Source organism: Furipterus horrens, unplaced genomic scaffold (assembly GCF_987537825.1).
Source record: "Furipterus horrens unplaced genomic scaffold, mFurHor1.1.pri manual_scaffold_15, whole genome shotgun sequence".
Lineage (NCBI taxonomy): Eukaryota > Metazoa > Chordata > Mammalia > Chiroptera > Furipteridae > Furipterus > Furipterus horrens.
This window is the reverse complement of record NW_028327185.1, coordinates 14,643,784-14,668,488: the sequence shown is the minus strand read 5'-3', so window position 1 is coordinate 14,668,488 and position 24,705 is coordinate 14,643,784.

Sequence of the window (24,705 nt, the reverse complement as noted above, 5' to 3'; positions counted from 1 at the left end):
AATGTTATCAGCTTCCTTAGCTCACAGGACTGCATATAAATTATGTGTTCTCTGGGGATTGTAAGCTGATGGACTCTAGATAAAGTTCTTCTCTGTTCTCATCTTCCCATTCTCATATACAATGATAGTTTTAGGCTGATTTTAAGGGGTATTCTGCTTCCTTAACTCACTTCAGTGAACCTTCCAGAGCTGTAGGGAATTTACTCTCTAGCTCCGAGAGGTCAGAAAATAACACTGCTATATTCCATTTAGTAAAGAAAGAGGTAGTCCCCTTCCTCCGTCCTGACTTTGCTTAGATCACAGACCACAACGCCCACAGCCTGGCAATATTCTCCAAGTTCATGCTTGATTTAGACAAAGATACCAGTTTAGGGCCGCCCCTAGTTTCCCTCCAGGTCCCCTGGGGCAGATGATTTGTCAATAGCTGGGCCAGGAGACAATAGGCTGGGACAAAATTCAAAGTCTGAAAATTAGATTTCTCAGAGTGCTTTTAAAACACTTTCAAAGACTATTAGGAAACATCTTTTGTTGACTTGGACTTTTTTTTTCTTTTTGGTTACTAGGTTCACATTCTGAAGTGGCAAAATTGATATTAGTATCATTTCATAATTAGTATATTAGGATGGATGAAAGTGAATTATTTAGCTAAAACTACTCTCCTTCCTAATCAGTTAATATTTACTTGGAGGAAACCCGGAAGCTAAGCCAAATGCCTCATCCTGCTAACGAAGCAGGGCAGAAAAGTGGCTGCAGAGGATGTTCTTTCTCTCTCCCAGCTTTTGCTAGAACTTTAAGTGACTGGGAACACCCTAATTTTGCTTCACTTGAAAATGTATTTGAGAGTGTTTTTCTCAAAACCAGTTTTTCTCTATTCAGGGCTTGTTCTCTGAACCCAATATTTGGAAATACGTAGGCTGAGTTTTTGACAAAATGGTTGACATGTTTCTGAAAACAGAAAGCCAATGTTGGATAAAGTTAATCTCATCTCATATAAAAGTCTGAACTCCAAGTCAGTGACCTGGCTAGAAGCGATTCTGCCCAGTAATAAAGTTATTTCAATGATTTTGAACTCCGGACATTAAAGTGATGTGCATCTTTTCTTACAGAGTTGACTGTAGGACAAAATTTAACCTAAAACAACCCAGCTTTGTAATAACTGATCTCAAAACAAAATGATCAGGATACATACTTATTGGTGATAAAAAATAATAAACCAAGCTATCGTTCTATTAGATTATGAAAAGCAAAAATAAACAAAAACAAATTTACTGTCTGTATTTTAGCACAAAGAAGGATACAAGTTATCTAATAAATCCCAAAAGATAAGAGCAACTTTCTCTTCTTGCACACCGTGTTACTGTTATTCACTTGAGATCCAAACGTAACCAAGCCCCAAATGCCAACATCACAGTGCTTAAGGTTTACTGACTTCACCATAGATAAACGGGCCCATTAACGTCAGGGCAGTTCTGTTTGTCTTTCTAAAGAATATACATCTGTATTTTAAATTGCATCATCCAGTTTATCCACGGGATAAGAGTTGTTTACCTTCCCAAATTCCAGGCTTCTGAGCTGAACCAAACAGGGCAAGTTTAAAGGCAGGAGCTTAGAGCAGTTCACAGCCTTCAGACAGCTCTGATGTGGTCTGCCAAGGCCAAATTAGAAAAATCCAGGTTTACCTCTTGGTTTCTGGCCTGAGCGCAGTGGGCTCTCCGGCCTTTTCTGCTACCTGCAGCTCCACTGAACTCTTTGCAAAGCTGGTGGTTGCAAAGTTGATGGAAAACACTTCAAAGTATTGTTCGGCGTGGGATTAGCCCTTCACAGATGTGGGTCCAAAGAATTGCTCAACAGCCCATTGACGCCAAGGAAGCTCTGCCACGACATCAGGGCCGCGCCTTGCTGGGTCAGCTCAGGCTCGAGTCCAGTTCATGTGCTTCCGGTCTGCTGTGCTTCGGCGAAATGAGCTGTTTCTTTATCACGGAGAAGGGCAGCAGGTGGAGGTGAAGAAGGTCTCTAAAAAAATCACTGGCTGCGTTCATCGAGGCTTGGAAATGAGCTGCTGACCGAGGTTTGCAAATTGCAGCAGCTACTTGCTGCCACCTGCTGTACTCGCTGGTGCTAGCAAGCCCATAGCAGGCTCACAGCAAGGGAGAAGGGATGGAGGAAAGGATGCGGCGGGGCAGGGGATAGGGAGCATCCTCAGCACCCAGGAGATCCCCACAATCATGTAGCTATGGATTCACTTCACAAAAGGAGCTGCCTTTTCCATTGTGAATGAACCGTAGTGATTTTTCAGGCCTTAGAATATACTTTTATTTACACTAAAAATGTGATTATTCCATATTTTGACAATGGAGGGAGAAAGAAAGCGTATGTGCAAATAAATATAGGTTAGGTTAAATAATATTTAAGGTGTCTTATATATTTAAAAATAGAATCAATAGATCATTATTAAAAGTCTTCCCAGTTGAACATCTCAGTAAATGTTGAATTAAAATATAGGGTAAAGAATTACTGCTGAGTAAGATACTAGGAGTAAATCTAAAAGGTCCACATCTAGAGATGACGAACACTTTTGTTCCTGAAGAGGAATTACATCACTCTCCCTACCTCCAACAGGACAATTGCTTATCTTTCTTTCTAAAGCAGAATCCTTAAATGATTCTATTCATTTCCCATTGGTAAATCAACTTCCAGATGCCCAGTCTAATGTATCGTCCAGTACACCTCCCAAGTGGAACAGATGCATTTCTATCCGAATTCACCAACGGTCTACTTAGTACTTGGTATGGAAAATGCCCTCCTTGGCTTACTCAAAATCCAGTTTCTTAAAATAGGAAATATATAGGCTGCAGCTGGTCTCTAAAAATTCTGATCTCTCCTTAGATCCTTTGATGGCCTTTTCATTTTTTTCCTGCTGTCTATTAGTATTGTAAATTCCAAGGGAAGACTCATTTTTGTCTATTCTAACTGTAGGCAGTAGGAGTGTATCTGAGCTTGGACTTGAATAGGTTGGTTTTACAACTCTGAACCTATTTTTTTTTCTGTCCAGTTTTTGCTTCAATAATGGCACTTTTGCTAATTTCATATATAAAATCTCAATATTGTCCTCCTTGGCATTGGGTATCTCACCTCCTAACACTGTTTCTTGAGATAAAAATTGTCTTGTCCCATTAACTTAATAGCATAAACCATACACATTCTATAATAGAGATTACAGAATACATTGAAGGGAATAAGTATGTACTGGTAACATTTGGCTTTTGAAAAATAATGTTGTATATGATTTTATTATCCAGTGTTCAGTATACACCATACAGAAGTATCGTCATTCTTTAAAGAATTATACCATCTTTACATGTTCAGTTGATAGCAGGGAAGATTTTTTTCATTCTTAGTCTTGCATAGGATGACATAAAATAGTTCTTTAACTGCATGTTGCTAACACAGATTCATTCTCTGATAGTTTATTTGGTAGCTTGTTGACAGCAGACAAATTGAGGACAAGATACCAGTAACTTGATGAGCAATCGATCCTTTTGTGAAATCTAATAGTGGTATAGCGTGGAAATGAGAAAACTCTACTGTAATTGGCAGGCTGCTCTGATATGTTATCTACAAATAAGAAAGGATTAAGCAAAGAAAAGGAAAAACTCACAGATACAGAAAACAGAATGGTGATAGTCAGAGGGAAAAGGGGAGAGGGGAGAGGTAGAAGAGGGCAGAAGGGGAATAAATGGTGATGGAAGGAGACCAGACAATAGAGTGTATAGACGATGTATTATAGAACTGTATACCTGAGACCTATATAATTTTATTAATCAATGTGATCCTAATAAATTCAATTTTAAAAAACACAAAAAAGGCTTGAGTATATGCAATGAACCACAAAGCCAAATTATCCAGTAATGCATATTTTTAAAGACAATATTTTGAGAGCACTTACTGAGTTTTTCACTTATAATCAAAGTGCCATTAATGCTCTCACCACACACACACAAAAGTAATTATGTGATATGATGGAGATATTAGCTGTGGTAGTAATCATTTTGCAGCATACAAGTGCATCTGTTTATCTTAAACTTACACAATGCTATATGTCAATTATATCTCAATAAAGCTGGGGGGAAATTGTTAAACACTATAATAGGCATCGATGGAACTAGAATGATAAAATAAACACAGCCTTTACTTCCTTTGTGAAAGTTACTTACCAATGGTGTCTCAAAATACAGTTTCATTCTTTTGGGCTTTGAGTATTCTCCATACAGAATTCTATTGTGGATCTATATGAAACTTGAACTTTTTGTTTCTATCTGTCTCTCACATACCAGACTGTAATTTAGGGAAGAGAGAAATTGCTTCAATTGCACTAAATTTCTAGGTTCTATTGCCTTGCACATAGCAGATGTTTAATAAATTCATTGACTAAATGAATTACTGGTGTCTTATCTCAGACTAAATGGCAGCAGAGTTTCAAACACATGAATTGTAGAAGAGGAAAGCAAAGGTACATGTCAAATCCTTTTGTAGATGGCATGTGTCGAGATTAGAATTGGAAAACTATTACTATTGTATTTTTATCTTTTTTTTTTCTTAGAGTCATAGATTCTTTAAGTAAGAAAGGATAATGTAGTCTAGTATTTTCCTTTCTGTAAAGAGGAGAAGAAAGACCTATAAAGGTTAAAAGACTTATCTAAGATAAACAAATGCTGTATCTATATTTTTCATGTTGCTAAGTGTGTGTTTGCATTGTGATATTTATTATAGCTCTGCCTTGGTTTATCCTTGCAGTATGCACTTCTGAGAAGTGTGAATATATGTGGTCATTCATTAAACATTGTAGCTATTATTACATCAATTAAATAAAAAATGTAATAATTATCGTTATTCATTGTCATTAGTGAAGACATAAAATTAATGAACAGCAGCTTACCTTTATTGAGGGCTTCCATATTACTATGTGCCATGCACCCTTCTAAATGTTATACATATATTAATTTATTAATCTTGTTAATAACCCCTTAGGTATATGAAGAAGATGAAGGAACAGGAACAGAACAGTTATACGCATTGGCCAATAACATAATTTAGTAAATTACAGGAGGATTTGAATCTAGCCTTGCCCTAGAACCCAAGCAATGAATTTGTAGTATATACTCACTCAGATCAGACATAGTCCTCACCATCAAAACAGGCATGTAAACATATGCATAAGATAGCAAGTTCTAAAGTTTAGACATTTGGGAATACAGAAGAAGGAATAAATAGATAATATTCACTAAGCTTCTTAGTGTGGCCATAAACCAGCGTGGAGCTACATACACATGGCCATCTGTAAACAAATCCTAGTACTTGACTCTCTTCTCCTGGAAGCCCACTTTATCCACCTTGATTTCCTCTTCTGTTTCACCAGTCTTGGTGTTCAGTCACCATAGGACTGGATCCTGAGACAAACATCACTCATCTGTGGGCATGCCTTTTACTTACTCTCTGTCATATAGAATTGTGTTCATCAGCGCAGAGCTCTGGCACTTGGAAACAAGGAAGAGGAGATTAGACTAGTTCCATTTCTTTCTGAATGTCTCTGTTTATGAGTTCCTTTATCCTTTATCCTGCCCTTCTCAAAACTGCCAACATACCACATTTATTAAGAGGTCTTCTTGGCAGATGATCAATATCTATAGAATTTTGATTTAGAGTTTAGCGAGCTTACCATCAACACTAATGTAGTCAAACACATATCGGAATTGCTCTGTAGTACAGTCGAGGTCCTGGTAACATACTGACCATGATGTAGCTTTGAAATGTGTCCCTGAGTTCTTCCATCTGGCAATGTTGTCAATTTCTTCTTCATTTAAATTTGCCCATTGGAAATTATAATTTCCATGGAAACTTGAAATATATTATTGACATTAGTTTCCATAACATTACTTCATCTGTGTTTAAATGGTGAAAACATAATATGGAAAAAAGCATTACTGTATTTACTTGCTTCCTGGCTGGTTTGGCTCAGTGGATTGAGCGTCGGCCTGCGAGCTAAGTGTCGCTGGTTCGATCTTCCAGTCAGGGCACATCAGAGAAGGAAAACTCTGACTCCAAAAAACCTCCGCTGCCTTGCGGCATACCTCTTCAGGGGAAAGGCTAAGGGAGTAAACCCCGACAGAAAATCCGGAGCCGGAGTCCCTAAGGCGGTTTGACGTTGTAGTCAACACCGGCAACTCCTGCGGCGCACCTGAAGCCAAGCTGTATTGACTCCGTCTTTCCCTTGGACCCTTCAGCTGCGAAGAGAGGGGGGGTCTGCTGCATGGGCAACAGCAGACCCTCCATATCACCCTGCCCAGGCTCTGTAGCTTCAGCTTCACTGGAGAGGACACTCCAGCGTCATCGCAAGATGTCGATTCAACACGGAAGGAGACAGATACCGTGTCACTCCCGAGTCGGACTGCACAGCCATTCTCGGTGGTGCAGATAGACTCTTAAGAAGCTACACCATCGTCTCTCGAGACGGACGGCTGCCGATGATGATGATTTACTTGCTTGTTCTTTGGCTGTTCTCTATCCATCCCTGAGAGGAATAATGCCAGTCACAAGGTTGGGATAGAGGTAACTGGGTCTGCAGAAATGGGGCTAAATGTACCCCAGGTGAAGGAGCTAAATAGTTAGAATGGATATAAGAAATAGAGTCATCCTATAGTAGACACTGTTTGCTGATTTTAAACTTAATGTGGCACTTAACAAAACAATCAGAGTAATTTAATTTACACTCTAATTCTGCCTTTCATATTAAAATAGCATTATGATACAATTAAATGGCCATTTAAATCTTTCCTTACTCTGCCACTCAGAAGCAATATGACTAAATACATTACTTAACCTGATTGCACATCCCTCTTGTGTAAACCAAAAGCGTTGGTAATAGATGATTTCTGAGGATTCTACTAGCTTTAAGATTCTGTATCAAGTGACCTGAAGTATTTAATGAGACTCTTGAGGTGTAAGTGTACTTTTCAAGTTGGGATTTAAGCCCAACTTAGCCACTACCTAACCCAGTAACCTTGGGTAACTTGCTTAAAATTTCAGAGTCACAGATTTCTCATCTATAAAATAGTGAGCCCATCACTCAGCTCTGTTGCTGTGCATAATAACAAGGGAATGCACACAAAGCCATTAACACAGGTTCTACCTGTGATGAATTCCAAATAAATTATTGTTTCTCCTTTCCCACATATCCTGGGGCAAATAATTCCTCTTGAAAAATCTAGCCAATTATAAGGCCATATGAACCAAGAGTCAATATCATTAAGTTTTATTTCTACTGACTAGAAAACACATTCTATCAAGGTTCAGCCATCCATGAATTGGGCTGATCAATTAATTCCATGACATGTGAACCAGGCATAATCAGCAGAGAACTGAAAACTGCTGCTGATAATCAAGCACATCTTGTTAATTAGCTTGATTGGAATTCACTTTTGGATACTATGAAAAATTAAAATAGAAATATTCAAGTCATTGTACAATTAACACTCATATCCACCACCGATACTTTACCTTAAAAGTTTTAATCCATTTACTTCAACTAATTTCTTCTTTCTCTCTTTCTCTCTCTCTTTCTTTCCTTCTTTCTTTTCTTTCTTTCTTTCTTTCTTTCTTTCTTTCTTTCTTTCTTTCTTTCTTTCTTTCTTTCTTTCTTTCTATCTTTTGAGAGATGAGAAGAGAGGGAGAGAGAGGGAGAGAAAATCAATGTGAGAAATAAAGATCAATTCATTGCCTCTCCTGGATGCCCAACTGTGGATGGAACTCACAACCCAGCCATGTGCCCTGACCAGGAATTGAACCCATGGCTTTTCGGCTTATGGGATGACACTTACCAACTTAACCAAACCAGCTGTCGCTTTTATGTCATTTCTATCCATCAATTTCTCTCTCTATTCACCTGATGGTATGTATTGCCAAATTTAAGTAAGTTACCTTCATTAAGATCCTGAGCATAAAAATAAGAATTAAAAAATGCTTCTTCTAGAACCAGACCAAAACAAAGAGCAATGTTTCAAAACTCTTAAAAATAATGCTTCGTGTTTCGTAAAATTGGTAGGTTTATTTTTTACCTGTAGAATATTTATTTAATAAGTGAGAATATTTAGAATTGTGGAACTGAAATATACAGGGTGGGACAAAAGTAGGTTTAAAGTTGTTCGTATGGAAAATAATACAATAATTAATAAATAATAACAGGAATAAACTATTTCACACACTCACAACTGTAAACCTACTTTTGCCAAACCCTGTACTGTAAAATTAGAGTTTAGCCATCACAGCAGAAGACACATATGTGCCTTATTTTTCTAATTTGGGAGTGAAGCTAATTAATTACATATTCTGTGTTTTATAAAAATTACCTCAAAAAGTATTGTTGTATGAACTGAAAATATCCTGTTTCAAATGGCATATTTTGACACTTACAGAGCTCAAATATTGGGTGAACTGATCTTCCAGCAAAACTTTCTCTGCCAGTTGTCCTATTATAACCCCTGGAAATGAGCGCTGTTCATGAAAACCCAGATGACCACTCTGGTAAGACACGTGGTTGACCAAGACACTCTTCACATTTCTGTTGGTTATGTTTTAAAAAAACAAAAACAAAACAGCGTAGTAGCTCTGTGATATTCTCTTTAGGAGTCAAATATCCAAGGGCAGTTTTCATTTTGGTTAAAACTCTCTTTGTGTACTCACTGTTTCTATACAATTTTCTTTTTTTTTTTGCAAGCTCTGCCGCCTACAGGTAACATCCTCTGCGGGCTGAGCTCTTTCTCCCGCTAGTCCCGTTTCATGGACTCCATCCGCTCTCTCTCGTCATGGTACCACTGGGATTATTCCTGGTTTCTTGCTGTCTTGCTCCCCAAAACAGGCTCTAGCATAGCCTGTGTCTCTCCAGAAAATGGCCATCCAGCTTTTAGAAATAACAGACTCTTGAATCAGTTATTCAGAGAATATTCACCGTGAGCCTCCCGTGCACCAGGCAACGCTCAGGGCGCATCGAAGTGAGAAGCATTCTTTATTCTTATGGAGCTTCCTTTCATTCAAATGAGAGACATAAAAAGAGTGTAAAACGAAGGCTAAGATAACTTCTGGTCCTGGTAAGTGCGATGGAGAACAGAAAGCGGTGTGATGGAGGATGACAGACGAAGCCTTTTAGGTTAGCAGGAAGACCTCTCTGCGTGGCTAACATTTGAAATTTCAGCTGAATGATGACGAAAGTACGGGAAAACTCTTCTGAAGCGGCTGAGGAAGGAACAAATCGGAGGCGTGCAGGTCTTCAGGTCTGTTGTGGGGATTGGGTGCAGAGAGCAGAGGTTTCCTTAGGCGAGAGCAGGGAACGCAGGTGTGGCCACTCACTGCGCGGGACGTCACAATCCAGGTGCCATCACAATCCAGGTGCCGTCACAATCGAGGTGCCGCCAACGTCTGATGGGAAGAGGAGCTGAGGTGCTGGAGGCCTGAGAGCGAGAAAGAAGAGACCAGGGCATCAAGGAAGGGTCGCCTTGGCTTCATTTCGTGCCAGTTTCACGCCTGTGGTCTTCACCTTGAGATACAACCAATCCTTTTGGTTGTGTGACTTTCCTCAGACCATTTCAGCTGTGCTGGGGTGGGAGGGGGTACGGAGTACTCAGATGTTTGGAAATTGTAGTCAAGTGAGGTAGGAAAGAGGGTGAACAGAACAACACGGTGTTTGTGAGGGAATGGTTGCTGAGCAGGACCATGGAGGCGAAGCTGGCCGAGGAGGGGAGGCAGGGCATGGTCAGGAAGTAGCAGAAAATGGCAGCGTGGATGGAGATTTCTTACAGGGTGAGAAGGGGAGGAAGCTGAAAGCGGAAAGAGACGTTCAGATATAGCAGTGGTTCTCAACCTTCCTCGTGCCGCGGCCCTTTAATACAGTTCCTCGTGTTGTGGTGACCCCCAACCATAAAATTATTTTCATTGCTACTTCATAACCAACTCTGCTACTGTTATGAATCATAACGTAAATATCTGATACGCAGGATGTATTTTCATTGTTACAAATTAGACATCATTAAAGCATAGTGATTAATCACAAAAACAATATGTAATTTTATATGTGTTTTCCGACGGTCTTAGGCGACCCCCGTGAAAGGGTCGTTCAATCTCCAAAGGGGTCGCAACCCATAGGTTGAGAACAGCTGAGATATAAGATATTTAAAGTGGAGGTATTATAGGTGGTCACATTAGTACAGTCAAGCACCTCATAACAGCGTTATGGCCAATGACAGACCACATATACAACAAAGGTCATATGAGAGTATAATAAAGCTGGAAAAGTTCCCGCCGCCTTCTGACATCATAGCTGTCAGGGTATCCATTAGAGCACAGCATAGCACTTGCATGTTTCTGGTGATGCTGGTGTAAACAAACCTAATATGCTGCCAGTCTTATAAAAGTACAGTGCATACAATTATGTCCAGTACATAATACCTGATATGATAATAAATGACTATGACACCGGTTTATTGTGTTTACTATACTATACTTTTGTCATTAGTTTACAGTGTACTTTTTCTGCTTATAAAACAAAGTTTACTGTGAACCAGTGTGCCAGGCTAGTCCGGCAGCAGCCTTGTGCACCTCATGATTATTGTATCTGCGGATGGCATCATTTTCTCTTGGGCTTAATTTCATCTCATGTTGTTTCATACAATGACGTGTTGTGTTGGCTTGTAGCCTAGGAGCACTAGGCTATACCATAGTGCCCAGGGCGACAGGAGGCTGTATCATCTCGGTTTGTGTAAGCGCACTCTGTGATGTTCATACAATGACAAAAATCACCTGATGAGGTATTTCTCAGAATGTACCCCTGTTGTTAAACAGCTCATGAGTGTGGTAACAATAACAATAATAGTAATTGTCATTGCTTACCTAAAAACGTGCTAGGCAAAATACCAGGATGCTGACAGTCATGAAGTTATTCAAACTGTATAATATTTCCCTGAGTTTTGAATCACAGATATTCCCATTTCACAAAATGATAACCACGTCTACAGTGAGACAAGCTGAGTGAATGGCAAGGGTGGATTACAAGATACAGTTATTGGAACAAAGGAGGAACATGGACAGAGAAACCAGGATAAACAATAAATCATCTGTGTGGACTTAGACATCAAAAATTACAAGAGAGACAGTAGAAGTGAAGAGGAACAGAGTCACATGCTAAATTTCAATACCAAGAGCAAGTAACCAAGAAGTTGACAAAAGATAGCAAAGAGAAGCAATGGGTGGAAACTTCTAATTACCTATGATTCAAGGCATCTGGAGGCTTTGAAAAATGAAGAGATGGTGTAGAAGCAGCCGCGAGAAACAGGAAAGGCTGTCACACCTCCAGGGCCTGAAGTATTTAGAAGTGTGTGTATTATTTCTGTATTCTTGATGGTCTGGCATCCGGGCCTCACTGACTTGGGGGAGACTGCCCCTCCCAGAGCTATCCAATTCTTAGACATAGCAAACAACTTGTCTCAAAGTATGCCTTTTATATGCAAGCTAACAAATCCAGAGCAACCCCCTCCGCTCCCCCCAATCTGGCCCTGTACTTCAGACCAATATTCGCCTGTTCTAATCACCCCAGGGCCAGGTACCAGACAGGCCAGGGCAGTCCGTGCACCCCAGAGTTTCATGTAAACATTCAAACTGGCCAATCAGTAGCTTGTTTACCCAGCCTACCCTGTTCCTTCATATGGAAACCATAATAAAAGATCTTTCCATATTTTCCTCCCACTTCCCTCTGCTTCCTGAAGACTCTGGGCTTCCCCATGTCCCTGCCCGCCACCAAGTGTCATGTGCTTTCCTCTTAGGATCTATGAGTAACAAACTACCTTTTCAATGGCATCATAGCCTGATCTCTTGGCCTCACCATACTTGAATAATAATAAAACCTACATTTCAAAATAGTGTGGGAACAAAAACAGCTGCTTCTTATAAAGGTTGCATAGGAAGCAGGGATCTCAGGGACAGTGAGGTTTTGGTTCCCTGTAAAAAAAGTTAAGAGGAGTTTGAATTCATAGATGAGTTTGGGGATGTTGGGGAGTTTCCCAGGTAACTAAGGAAAGCTATGGGAAGCTGGAGAGGGTGGAAGATGGGGTCAGATTAATAATAGTTACCTGCAGGTGTATAGAGACTGATGGAGTGTCCATGTAATACTATATAACCTGAGTCTGAGCTCTTTGATCGGACAGAGAAGAGAGGGGTTGGGGGCTGTGCTGGGGATGGACAAACCCACTTGGATGGAGACAAGGGAATGACTCTTGCTTGTGGGTTGCATCCTGAACCTGAATCTTGGTTCTCCCATGGACAAGGTGGTCAACTTTGGAAATGACATTTCAACTCAGTTTTCTCATTTATAAACTGTTTAATAATACCCATATTTTTACATGTACAGTAAGGATGAGATATAATGCAAATAAAGGGACCAGTACAGTTTAGGTGCTCCCATCAGCTTAACTGTGATTGTGCTGCTGCTGCTGATGATGTAAAGAAAGATGACGACAATGATAATGATGATAAATGGTGATGATGTGATTTAAGATATATTCTAAAAAACTTCAAAATATACTTATTTTTGACCACATTTTTTGTTGTTATGTCCAAGTTTGTGGAACCACACTGAAGTAAGAATCAAAGGTGTGGTGGTCTCAGGACATATTTCAAGGGGGAAAAGTATAGTTCAGTTAAGTGGTAGGAGAGCAGGAACTTACATAAATTCTGGGTGAAAAGATAGCATGGCTGTTCTAATGGACTGGGAGCCAAACAAATAGATCTAAGAAAGAACTTAATCCAGAATAAGAGAGAACATTATCAAAAAAGATAGAAAAAGTGCCCATGCCATCAAACACAGAACTTCTGGCACATCAGCTGAAGAGATGCCAAGAAGGAGGAAGCAAAAGTTGTGCAACGCCAAGAGGAAGAGTAACACTCTCAGTTCCAGTGGCCTTTCTTCTTCCCATTTCCTTTCATGAACATTGTGGGGACACAGGCAGAGGGCACCATGGAAGAGGACCCAGCCTCTGCTCCTTTGATGCTCTCCCACACATGTGTGCCTGTGTTAGTATAATCAATGTTAAGTCAAAAAATAATTTTTCTTCAGTAAGTTATCGATATTATTGCTAGTACTCATACAGCATTTTTCTCACTTACAGAAAACATTTCCTCATACATTACCTGAAGGACTGTTAAGCATAATGCTAATAACAGTATAAGTAAGAGTAACAAAGGTAGAAAGATATTTGGACTTAAATGCTGAATACCATGGTTTGAATTCTGGCTTTGCCACTGAGGACATTGTTGTTCGTGGGAATGTGTTTTAACTCCTCTCTGCTCCATTTCCTGTAAGGAGAATGACTACCTACCTCAAAGTCTGCTAAGTATTGACAGAGGTAATAGATAAGGACCCTGGCTGGTTTGGCTCAGTGGATTGAGCGTCGGCCTGCGAGCTAAGTGTCGCTGGTTCGATCTTCCAGTCAGGGCACATCAGAGAAGGAAAACTCTGACTCCAAAAACCCTCCGCTGTCTTGCGGCATACCTCTTCAGGGGAAAGGCTATGGGAGTAAACCCCGACAGAAAATCCGGAGCCGGAGTCCCTAAGGCGGTTTGACGTTGTAGTCAACACCGGCAACTCCTGCGGCGCACCTGAAGCCAAGCTGTATTGACTCCGTCTTTCCCTTGGACCCTTCAGCTGCGAAGAGAGGGGGGTCTGCTGCATGGGCAACAGCAGACCCTCCATATCACCCTGCCCAGGCTCTGTAGCTTCAGCTCCACTGGAGAGGACACTCCAGCTTCATCGCAAGATGTCGATTCAACACGGGAGGAGACAGATACCGTGTCACTCCCGAGTCGGACTGCACAACCATTCTCGGCGGTGCAGATAGACTCTTAAGAAGCTACACCATCGTCTCTCGAGACGGACGGCTGCCGACGACGACGAATAGATAAGGAGAAATCTATGAATTCCCTAGTACATAATAGGTGTGTGAAAATGTTGATTATTTATGCATACATTGTTGAATGTGGTGATAATGGATAAGTAATCACTGGTCACCAAAGCTCAGTGATATCTCGTCGTCGTCGTCGTCGGCAGCCGTCCGTCTCGAGAGACGATGGTGTAGCTTCTTAAGAGTCTATCTGCACCGCCTAGAATGGCTGTGCAGTCCGACTCGGGAGTGACACGGTATCTGTCTCCTCCCGTGTTGAATCGACATCTTGTGATGACGCTGGAGTGTCCTCTCCAGTGAAGCTGAAGCTACAGAGCCTGGGCAGGGTGATATGGAGGGTCTGCTATTGCCCATGCAGCAGACCCCCCCTCTCTTCGCAGCTGAAGGATCCAAGGGAAAGACGGAGTCAATACAGCTTGGCTTCAGGTGCGCCGCAGGAGTTGCCGGTGTTGACTACAACGTCAAACCGCCTTGGGGACTCCGGCTCCGGATTTTCTGTCGGGGTTTACTCCCTTAGCCTTTCCCCTGAAGAGGTATGCCGCAAGGCAGCGGAGGTTTTTTGGAGTCAGAGTTTTCCTTCTCTGATGTGCCCTGACTGGAAGATCGAACCAGCGACACTTAGCTCGCAGGCCGACGCTCAATCCACTGAGCCAAACCAGCCAGGGCTCAGTGATATCTAAGCAGCCTTGAATGAGGGCAAAGTTGGCATTTTCTCTTCCATTGGTATAATTATCAGTTTATTTGAACATATAAAATAGTGTATGGAGATGAGTTAAAAATTTAAAAATACTCATATATGCCCCCAAAATAAAAACAAACAAATGAGTTAGTATGAAGGAAATGCAAATGGAGAGCCAAACGCCTAGAAAATAAGGAAATGCACAATAAAGAAAAATCAGAATCATTGGAAAATTCATGAAAAAAAAAAAAAAAAAGAAAAGCAGAATATTTATGGCAGATGAAAGGAAGACAATGCTTGCTGCATGAACACAAGACCACAGAGCAGCCTGGCTGGAGGTGAGTAGGAAGCAGGTCTAAGAAAAATGGAACAAAGGCAGTAGAAAGAGAACTCATGAAAGAAAACCTAACGGACTAAAATAATTGGATAGGAACACGGAAACCGGTGAAAACCAGGTCAGAATAAGAATTAGAAATAAAAACAATTTTTCAACATTTTGTTATTAACATAATACACTGCCTCAGAAGTCAACATTAAAAGCTTAAAAACAAAGAGAAGGTCCCTGGCAGATGTAGCTCAGTGGGTTGAACACTGGCCTGCAAACCAAAGTGTTGCTGGTTCAATTCCCAGTCAGGGCACATGACCAGGTTGCAGGCCAGGTGCCCAGTAGGGGGCGCATGAGACGCAACCAACACATTGATATTTCTTTCCCTCTCTCTCTCCCTCCCCTCTCCTATGTCTAAAACTAAATAAATAAAATCTTAAAAAAAAAAAAAAAAAAGCTTAAAAACAAAAACTGAGACCGTGGAATGGTCTCTTACTTTTAGAAGTTGTCTAGAGCCACTGGTGTACCTGGATGAAGAATTGGCCAGACTGTTGTCTTCAACAAACTTTGTCACTCTTTGATGTTCGACTCTCTTGAAGTCAGAGTTTCATCAATTTTTAAAATTTAGTTTGATAATTTGGATGTGATTTGGGTGTTGTGAATTGGTTTACATGCATGCTCTTATTGAACATAGTTGCCAACGATTTCAAAAGTCCTTGACAGCCAAGATGAGGTGCCAGCGCATTTCCCCTGACTTAGCCTTTCCTGAATTTATTTCTCTTCACAGACATAAAGCTGGGATGGAGCCAAGCATGCCTGCTATTTGCATCCCTTTGTTCTCTCCACGCAATATTTAATCAGCAGACTTAGTTAAATCACTAGAAGAACTTATCGTAGCCAAGACGCAGAGATGGATGGATGCTCTGAAGGGCAAGTCTCTGAAACTGTTTCTTATGTGATGTCAGAAAGCACTTTGACTAATGGTAGATTTCTAGGAGGACATTAATTACGGACACTTTTTTTAAATGATTTTATTTATTTTTTGACAGAGGAGAAGGGAGGGAGAAAGAGAGGGAGAGAAACATCAATGTGTGGTTGCCTCTTGTGCACCCCCAACTGGGGACCTGGCCCACAACCCAGGCAAGTGCCCTGAATGGGAATCAAACCAGTGACCCTTCGGTTCACAGGTCATTGCTCAATCCTCTGAGCCACACCAGTCAGGGCCATTGAGGACTCATTACTTAATTCCTACTCATCTTTCAACTCTAAGTTTAAATACTGCTTTATCCAGCAAGGCTTTTCTGAGGCCCCTCAGCTAAGTTAGGACCACCTGTCTTATGCTTCCTTAGCACCCTGATTCCTCAGTAACGCACGTCATTCTTACAATGACTGACTCAGTGTACAACTTCCCAGCCCAGTTATAAGATTCTGTGACTCGTTTGGTGCTGAAACCCCAGCATCAAACACACCAGCCTGGAAGATGGCCATCCCTTAACAAGTATTAGTTTAATGTGTGATTTAGTAAATCAATGGGTAAATCAATGAATAAAATCTAAAGAAAAATGTGATAGTCTTATGAAACACAAGGGAAATTTTTCATGTTTTTTTTTTAATTATTGGATCTGTCTAACAGTGCTTTGAGGCTGAAGTAGGAAATCTTACATAAGGACGTGGTTAAATTACCCCATTTTAATGTGATCACAGACGTCATACTTTTGTGGCAAGGAAAATGTTCGTCTCACAGAACTCGTGTTAGCTTATTTGAACATGTTATGACTGTAAAGCTATGTATGTGCATTTTTATTTGACTTCCAACCTAAGCAAATTTCATATCAGCTCCTCATATTTGGTTTATCACTTTCTAAATTTAGTTTGAGGTTTGACCTGGTATGCTGCCTTCCAACCCGCCCACTAAAAAAGAGAAGGCCAGACTTTCAGCATTGATACAAAGGGCCAAGTTGTAACAGACCTGGACAGAACCAGAGTTTATTCAGTAAAGCTTCTATGAACACAGATGGCAGGAAAATTGAAGGGACTGAGAAGAGGAACTATTGCTACCCTAACTAGGCAGCCAATTGCCTACAAATCTTGGCAGATGCTGGAATTTGCAGTCACAAAAAATATTTGAATATCTTGTGGAAATCATCTAATAGCTCCCTCGTTGCCCGTAGAATGAAGTTCTCAGCACAGAATACAAGTGCTTTCCCAATCTCCCTAGGACTAACCTCTTTATTCTCAAAACCAGCCTATCCCTTTCAAGTACTGTATTCTGCACCTTGGTCACGCCAGGGCAATAAAACATTCCCTTCTCCATTCCACGTCTCTGTAAGAGGTCATTATTCTTTCTCTCCAGAAGTTTCTTCTTGCAACACTCTGTTTTGCTCAGGCTGCTATACAGAATAATAACAGACTGGGTGACTTAAAAACAGAAATCTATTTTCCTACAGATCTGGAGACTAGAAGTCCAAGATCAATGTGCCATTAAGGTTGGTTTTTAGTGATCTCTCCTCTTATCTCGCAGAAGGCATGTTCTCTCTGTGTTTCCACCTGGTCTTTTCTCTTTGCACACGCAAAGGAAGAGTGATCTCTGGTATCCCAACCTCTTCTTGTAAGAACTCCATTCCTATAGAATTAGGTCTCTACCCTTTGACCTTATTTAACCTTCATAACCTCCTTAAAGACCCTATGTCAAAATCGAGTCACATCGATTTAGGGCTTCAAAATTTGACTTTTGGGAGGAACACAGTTCATTTCATGACAACTCTTCCCCAGAGAAACTCTTACTCATCCTGAAAAGCAGACACTGAATATTTAGGTGCTGAGGAAATGATCATTCTAGGATTATTGGAGGGGAAAAATTTTAAACTGGTTTATGAAGACATGAAACAAGATATCAATAAGTGAGGAAAAGGGGAGAGATGGTGATAGAGGAGTAGCAGTTAACTGAATGGTCAGTGAAAGGCATTTTGGCTTAGTAACCAGACTTCTTCACTGACAAAATGAAAAAGACCAACCCCACCAGGGAATAACATACCCTAAATACAGATCTTTCTTTGCCTTCTGCATGTTGGTTATTAAACATCTTGAGAAACCCAAGATAGCAACTTAGCCTCTGGACTTTCTTTGAAAAAATTCCTGACCTTATGCCCTGGAAAGACTAAGGTGGAGATAATTACTAATAATACTGAACCACCAAGCCCATACACATTTCTGGATTTAAATCTAAAGATGCTAGAAGACGCTTTAGAAGTCCATAACAACAAGTTCCCAGAACAGATGTGAGACCTATACACCCTCATCCCTTCCCTGTGGTCAATTACACAAAAAATTCCTATCTCACCCTCTCTGTGGATTCAGGAGTCCCATTCAAGGTCAAGTCTATGCGTTGAAAGTCATTGGTGAAAGCATGACTGAGAGAGGTTGACATCTGGCATGAACTGCTAGTTGTCACACACAAAGCAGATTCTTCATCTCTAAGGCTAAAATGAATTATGTTCTCAGGACTAGAAAATCCCCTGAGTAAACTGTAAAGCAATTTCCAGAAGGAAGAAGTTATCTTGGAGGAGGTGTTTCTTCTTTTTTTGGAAGTTTCTCTACCCCTAGGACAGACATTCAAGAAAAGCTGCACTTGATGGTGTCATGAATAAAATGAACAAAAAGCAGAGATGATTTTCAAAAGACAAAATTTCCATTCCATTTCTTTCCAGACAGGCTTTTACTAAAAACATTGATCACGAAGGCACCAGCCTCAGTTCTCTAAACTTCAGAATTTAAAATAAACAATGATCAGTCTCTTGTCTCTCTTTTTACCCTTCCTACTGTGGAAACTTAAATAGCACATTCTTTCCCACTAAACCAGAAGCAACATAACACAGAAATTTTACTGACAGTTTTAAAATGAATTACTGGATACAAAAATAACAAAAACAGTCTCACAGCTTAGTCAACCAACCGGTCAAATGCTTTGCATGTATAAAAGACAGGCACAGTCAAATCGCAGATTTAAAAGAAATAATATTTAGATGCCATTAGAATTTCCATCTTGTGAAGTAAATCCAGTGTACTAGCTGTTGTCTTCAGCAATTAGGGCTTTTGTCTCCATCTGTTACTACCATCTATTACTACCTATCTCTGCAAGACCAAGCCCTCCTCCTTTCAGGCCTACATTATTGCCTTTCCATTCCATTCTGAAGTCTCTCTTTCAACCTCTCTTCCCTTTAGTTCTTAATTGGATTCATCAATACTGAAGAGTGAGTTCCTACTTTGAATGGCACGAACTTGGGATGTAATGATTCTTAATGGTCTGCTCCCATGTTCTCTCCTCCCATCCGGTCCCGCTACGTTGTCTCCTACGCATCTAGACACACCCTCTCGCACAGTGGGTGCTTCAGGCCCTTCTCGGAACCGCCCAGCGGAGGCTCTGGTTAGGGCTCTGCCTCGGCCCACAGCCCTTCCTGAGTTGGTTCTAGTGAACTTTTTCTCTTCTTTTGCAATTGTTATCTATCTCGTTTTCTTATATTTTACTCAGTGTCAATACTTTCCTCCTCTCCTCCAATCATTTTATGCTTACATGTTTGTCAGCCTAGAGTTTAAGAGCCCTGTTGATTTCAAAGTTTTTTTCCCTCTGATAATAAATATACAGGGTGGGTTACAGTTGTGAGTATGCAAAACACAAAGTTTATTCTTTTATTATTTAGTAATTATTGTGTTATTCTCCATATGAACAATTGTAAACCTACTTTTGCCCCACTGTCTATGGTCTGCATTCTAAATTAACTCAGGTTCTGCTGAGAGTTCCAAAGCCCTTATTTGCCACTGTTCTCAAACCTCACTGAGCAATAGCAAATAATAGACACTAATTTTTCTCCCCTCCTTTTCTCTACCACTCTTTTAAGAAGTTTAATAAGACAAATCAGTCGAATAGAGAGCACAAAAGGGCACAATTAGAATATTGAGGAGAAGATGAACTCTGCATTCAACATCCTAGAAGATATTAATCATGAATTCTGAGATTCAGCAAGAGATCTTAGTCTTTAGAATATTATCCATGTTGTAATGTTTGGGGTAGAGATTCCACCTCCAACAGCTCTGAGATGTTTTTTTGTTTTTGTTTTGCTTTGTTTTGTGTGTGTGATAAAGGAAAGGAGTCTTTATTCAAAAGCTTCGCAATTTTGGAATAACAGCTTTCCACATGCGTCAGTCACTTAAGCCTACCAGTTAAGGCTAAACTCTTAACACCTGAGTTCTCCTAGCATACTACACCCCCCATGCCGTTAGTTTTTACCCTTTGAGTGCCACGTGTAATTCAAAATTTGGATCAACACGAGAAAAAGTTATATCAATATATAACCTGAGGTACAAAAAAAAAGAGAACAAAACATAAAATACAAATTATTCCATTGTTATTTACATTCATAGCCACCGAAAAAAGATGGCTGGGAGCAATGCTGGCACTTTTGGGAAAATTTGTCAGCATTGCTCACAGTGGCGTTGGCACTCAAAGGGTTAAGTACCTTATTTCTATAGGGTTAGTTTACGAACTAAAACAACAAAGGATACAAAAGCTACACAATTTTGGGATAATGCCAGGCTTGTGCCTCAGCCTGTTGCCTCTAGAACATCCAAAGAATAACCTTTCCGCCCTCTGCCAGGCCACTTCGATCCTAGGCTGTGCCCAGACTTTCTTCCCATTCAAAATACTATTTGTTGGGAAACACAGGCAGCTACAGCACCACCATCCAGGCATCCTTGAGGAAGAAGAGCCTGAGAGCAGAGACCCAGCATCCCGCTCTGAGGTGGTTTTATGATAGTCTCATTCTCCCTTCTCTCCCTGCCATGTTCTTCCCTTCTTTTTTCCACCCTAAACCCACATGTCCCCTGATCTGTAGACTTCTGCCACATGCGACATTCCTTGCTTCTTGTTCAGGGGCTCTACCTGGATGTGTAGAAGACATGGTATAAGAATTGAATGGAAAGAATGAAGATGCTTAACAACTTGGGAGTAGACTATAAAGAATCTTTACATCCAAACTTGATGCAATTCAAAGTAAGTAGTCATTCTCCAAATCTTCAGGGCTTTTGAGAAATCCCAGGAATGTCTCCTTATAGAAAGGGCAGGCACAGGGGATTCTGAGGGACTGTACTCATTGTAGGATTGAAAGAAAGTCAAGCATGGTGCCCGCTGACTATGCTTAACGTCTCTACCCCGCCAGCTTGGATCATTTTGGTAAAGGAGAATTCATTGGATCTAAAATTTCCAGTCCCTCTCCAAATAAGCTGAATAATGATCATCTCTGGATAATGCCAGAAAATTGTGTCAACATCAACTTGACTTTGACTGGGAGGCAGAGCATGACCTTGGATACAGAGACATTCTAGCCTAGTAGCAAATCTCACTGCGCTTCTCCAAATCAGATCAATTGATCGGTCCATTCACAGTCTATACCATTTAATGTATGTACCAGTATCATCTCAAAGTCACTGTGATTTCCCACCGTTTCCACGAGGTTCTTAATTCTTCTGGAAACTAAAGAAAGAGACAGCATCTTCTCTGAGAAAAATCTTCTCTTGCATGCTCTGCTTGGTCCTCCCCAAACTAATGGTCCTTACGAATGAACCTCTGTAAAGGCTGCTAATTTAGTGTCCTTCCCCCATTCAAGCTTCACTTCCCTTCATCTCCCAAACAGCTCCCTCTCCAGGAAATTTTCAGGTTAAATAAAATGTAAGTGATTACTTACTGTCATGAAATCTGCCATAGAATGAGTATTTTGGGTTCCCCCAAATTTCTACATTCATACCCAGTCCCCAATATGATGGTATTTGGATGCGGGGCCTTTGAGAGATGAGCAGGGTCACGAGTGGAATTAGTGGTGGTGTGAAAATAACTTCAGCAAGCTCCCTTGTCCCACGTGAAAACACAGTAAGACAGGTGTCTATGAACCAGGAAGTAGCTCCTCAGTAGACATTGAATGTGCCAGTGCTACAATCTTAGAATTCTCAGGCTCCAGAACAATGAGAAATTAATTTCTATTGCTTATAAGTCACGCAGTCCATCTATTCTGTTATAGGAGCCCAAATAGACTAAGACACAATCTCATCTTGTCTTAATATGTGTTAGCATTCTTTTTTTTCTTTCCATAAATGTGTTGTTTTTTTTGTTTTGTTTTGTTTTGGTTTTTGCTTAGATATAATTTAAGTGTAGCGTTTATTTATTTTGCGGGGGATCTGTTCATAGAATTTTCAGTGATCTCTTTTGTTGAAATGTTCATGCCCTGTTTATTGTTTCTCCATAGCAAGAAGGGATGCCGTAACCAGGCTTGGAAAACTAAATGCCAAGGCACCACGCTAGCTACTTTTATGTGCGATATTTTTGCTTGGTTTCCACTGAATGAGACTGCGTTCATTTCTCTTTACACTGTAGCATGTCCAGTAAATTAACATGGACTGATGTGTACACAATCGTCTTGTGGAGTAGAGAGAAGGTGACGTAGTCGGAATGACGAAACATTTTATTAAAGCAAAACAACCAGTAACAGCCGCCAGGACACAGACACGGATGATATCTCCTCTCATAATATGTCTCCCAGAATGGAGAAGGCGTCTTCCCTGAGAAAAAGAAAAATCCTTTTAAGAAGTCCCGTAGTAGGTCTGCGAGTGTCCTCAGGGCACATTGTTTCCTTGCGACCCGAAGTGGCTGACAGAGAGCCCCGAGCTCTCCTGTGCTGCACTCCTCGCTGCCTGGAGCAGAAGGCTGGGAGACGAGGAAGAGCACAGCAGGCTTCGATCCCGCAGGGGCCGGGTGCCCTCTGAGCCCTCACTCTTCGTGGTTCAAAGTTAACTTCCCCCAAAGCCTTTCTGAACAGAGTTATTTACTCCTTTTCCATCTTTCAACCTTTCTTCTCGCTGCCTCTGCCTCCTCCCCCACCGTCCTATTCACATCCTTCTCCGAAGTTGGCTAGAAGAGACTGCGTCTTGGTTTAGGGCTGGAGTCGCATCAGTTCCCAGCCCAGCAGGCAGGCTCCAAGCCTGTCTATTTCCAGGGGAGGCTGTCAGGAGCGCGGCTGCCGCTGTGCGGGGGACCCGCGCACGAGGGGAAGCCACCTACTCCAGACGCGGAGGGGGAAGGGTCTGGCTCCACCGTGACGCACGACGAGATTCCAAAGCCGGCGAAACAGCTCGGAGCTGGGGAAGCCGGCACCCTGCGGCTCGGGGAAGCGGCGCTCGGCCCTGCTGGACCGGACTTCGTTTCTCCCCTTCTGCAGACACCGAAGCCGGTGATGAATGGTGGCACCCGGGGATTTGAAAGTTATGCAAATGCTCTGTGGTCTCCAGGGAAACGAGTGCCAATTTAATTAAAGACATTTCATGAGCTTGAGCTTTTCTGAGGCGCTTGTAACTGAGCTGGGTATTTGGGGTGAGAGAAGACAAAAGAGGGAAATGATGTCATCTCTCATTTCCAGGATGCTGTGCCTATTAGGGAGAGTACTTTTAAATTTCTTGTTAGTAGTCACATAGTGAAGCAGAGCTTTGAGAATCTGGAAGTCAACTAGGCTGGGTAGAAATATCGCCCCGTGCCTAATAAAATGTGTAGGTAGAAAAAGTAGTAAGAGGGTAGAAGGCAAGTTTTGCTTCCAAATCATGGGGTGTTTGATCGATCATATGTACCTTTCAGAAAACCTTATTCCAGATAACCCAGTGGGTAGGTAACAGGTGAGTTGGGGGGGAGGCACCAGAGGATTTCTTGCAACCAGGGGAATAAGTCGTTGGAATCGTCAGTTTGGGAATTAAACAGAACTTGCTCCCAGATTGTGTCTAAATTACATCACTCCTTCCGGGCTTAGTTTCCTCATCTGTGAAAGAAGAAATAACTACTGTGGTGAGAATTCCCAATGAGAGAAAGGCTGCGGGGTTGCACACTGCAATTATCCTGGCAGTAGCACTGCCCGGGGTGAACCATAAGGAGAGAATAAAGCCAGTTGAAGATGCAATAAACACAGAAATATAGGCACCTGTGTTCACGGGCTCAGCTGGTGACCTGTTCACCAGGTGATCTCGGACAAGTGACATCACCTCTCCGGGTGTCAGCTTCTCCTTCTGAAAACAGAGGATCAGAGCACATGTTAGTGTCCCTTTCAGCTCCACTGTTCTGGGATTCTTTAAACTGATGTGATGTTCTCTGGAATTCTCCCCTCCAAGTACTGGAGGTACTGGAAAAATAATTGGAAAGGTTCAAACTTTCACTCATTCCCCTACTCTAATGAGGATTTAATTCTTCCTGATGTTAAAAACAAAACAAAACAAAAAACCTAGAATCTTTCCTAGTCTCACCCTCTGCTTATGGGACCAGGAATGTACTATTATTATTCTTTGCTGTCTCTGCATATTATTAAATAGATGCCAAATTCAACTTGGCATTTCAAAAACAGAGTTTCAGAAATGGAGACTTCTTTGGGAGGTAAGATTTTTATGCAAATATAAAACAGTAATAGTTTTCAAAACTTCAAGCCCTTTACTTTCCAGGAGAGAAAGGAGCTTATTTTCAGTGCTAAGAATTTTTGGTACTAAGTACTAAGTATTTAATAGCTATGAGACAGATTCTTTAACTCCCAATAACTCCTCCCTTTCTGGGTAACCAAAGGAAGCTAGGTACCAATTCTGAAATAGTCCTCTTGAGATCTTGAGGGTGAATGAGGATAGACTTAGCT